Source organism: Harpegnathos saltator, unplaced genomic scaffold (assembly GCF_003227715.2).
Source record: "Harpegnathos saltator strain DR-91 unplaced genomic scaffold, Hsal_v8.6 scaffold539, whole genome shotgun sequence".
Classification (NCBI taxonomy): Eukaryota; Metazoa; Arthropoda; class Insecta; order Hymenoptera; family Formicidae; genus Harpegnathos; species Harpegnathos saltator.
This window is the reverse complement of record NW_020230359.1, coordinates 53,039-55,000: the sequence shown is the minus strand read 5'-3', so window position 1 is coordinate 55,000 and position 1,962 is coordinate 53,039. Positions and strand designations below refer to the sequence as shown.

At 58.3% G+C, this 1,962-nt stretch overlaps 1 protein-coding gene across 1 annotated transcript in view; it reads right to left on the bottom strand.

Annotated features, from left to right (window-relative positions):
• KCNQ (KCNQ potassium channel) overlaps positions 1-1,598 on the bottom strand; it is a 38,316-nt gene extending 36,718 nt beyond the window's left edge. The window contains exon 1 of the mRNA XM_019841621.2: positions 1-1,598. This exon is cut by the window's left edge and continues 484 nt beyond it. The gene's annotated coding sequence lies outside the window, so the exon portion shown is untranslated.
• Between the last annotated feature and the right edge of the window lie 364 nt (positions 1,599-1,962).

Below are 1,962 nucleotides of genomic sequence, written 5' to 3'. Positions count from 1 at the left end.
AGCTCTCTAGGCCGCCCCGTACAATGGCGCATCCGCGACGAGACCTAACATTTCTTCCGGAACATTATCCTCGTAGACCGCCTCGAGACGTCTTTAATCTTCCATTTGAAGAAGTTTGCGCGAGTTCGCACCATTCATAGACTCCCCGCCGATGTATATCTCCGCCGTCTCAATGACTTCTCCAGGCCGAATCTTCAGAGGATGAAGTACACGGATCTCCTTCTTAATTTCTCAAGGAAACACGAGGAAGTGCCCGAGGTGCGCTAACGCGACTCTCGACGATTCGACGACACGAACAGGAACCCCAGCTCGCCCCGAGCGGCCCGTCCTGCCCCGGAAGATGTGTCGTCGCGAGACAACGTTTTATTTCCTTAATGCACTACGTATGATTGCTTCGTTATTGCTCTTAATGCGAAATCACAGAGGACGTGGGATCGCGCGCGCGCGGCGCCTTAATCCGTCTTAGCGTCGTCCAAGCGAAAGCCGCTTCGGTAGACACACACTCGGCCGCCTGCACGGCCACGAAGCTGTGTTAACAATGTTTATCTGAACAACAAGACGTCTCTGTGAGCGGCGTGGGGTCGAAGTACGGTGCGCGTACGACCTGGATTGTCGCCGAGCTGCGACTCAGCTACTTCGCCATGCGAACTCTGACATGCCCGCGTCATGTCGGTCGTGTCGTTCACGCGTGACGCTCTCGGACGAGCCTTGTTCGCTCGCACGTGCTACCCGCGCGATTACATAGTCGCCTCCGACAACGAATCTGTCTGATCGCACGCCGGAACGCGCGTTGGAAAGTCGGCAAAGTATTGTACTTTTGCCGAACTTTCGCGAGCGCGCCGTCGCGCCGCGCCGCGCCGCAGCCAGCCGGTTTATCGACGGAATAAAGCGTCCTTTTTCGGGGATGCGTCGCGCGATCACACGATTCGTCGAACCTCTCACCGAATCGTTTCTCTCTCATCTCCCGGGCCCTTTTCCCGGCTGGTCAGCTCAATTTACGTTACCCCGGGCACGCTGCAGCGAGAAAAAGAACACGACTAACGGGATCTCGATTGTTTGTCCTGAGGGAAATTGTCCGCCAGCGAGGACAGAGTCGGATGGAGCGCGCGGGGGACACGCGGGGGGGACACGTGCGTTAGCGACTCTCCGCTGATGGGTTTTCGCAGGAAAAGTTGATTTCGCGTTTTGTCGCGCAGCCTCAAAGGGCTTCCGCTCTCACGGCTCCGACACGCGGGCGCGCGCGCGCGTTAGCGCACAGGTAGCTCTCGCTTTCTTTCGGAGTATTTTTTCGGTAGCTCGCGAGCCCCCTTTGTGGCTTCGCTTGTCACACCTCATCGTGGCCGCTACGGATTTTCGCGGGAGCGGCTCTCCTACGGCTCTCTCCCCCCACGTTTTTCCCTTTATCTTCAGCTCCTAAAGTCTCGCCGCGCGACCTGTGCGCCCGCGACCATCCGCAGGGTCATTCGCGAGCTGACCTTTTACCCCGAACTCCGGACTCGCGCGAAAACCGCACGGACCCGCCGTCGCGCTGGACGGACCGTCCGTCCGGGTAATGAATTATCCAATCGTGATATCTCAACAGACACACACACACACACACACACACACACACACACACACACTCACATGCACACACGCACACGGTCGCGCGATTCAATTTACCGCGGCCGCAACGAAATACCCAATTATCGCGCGAGGTACTCGCGCTCTACGTTTGCCAACTCGTGAAAATAGTCGCGGCGAGCGAACGGGCGGCGCGCTCGCGTCAGAGGGAGAAAGGGAAAGAGAGAGAGAGAGAGAGAGAAACGAGTTATCCGGCTTTTATCAGAGCACCATCGGGAAACCGCGCGGAAGCGGCCGAGCGCGCGACCTGGGTCACTCCGTCGCACATACGTCGCTCGCTGAAAAAACGTCCACAGGTCGCCGAGGACACGCGCCTTCCATCGCAGCCGCGTACTCGCG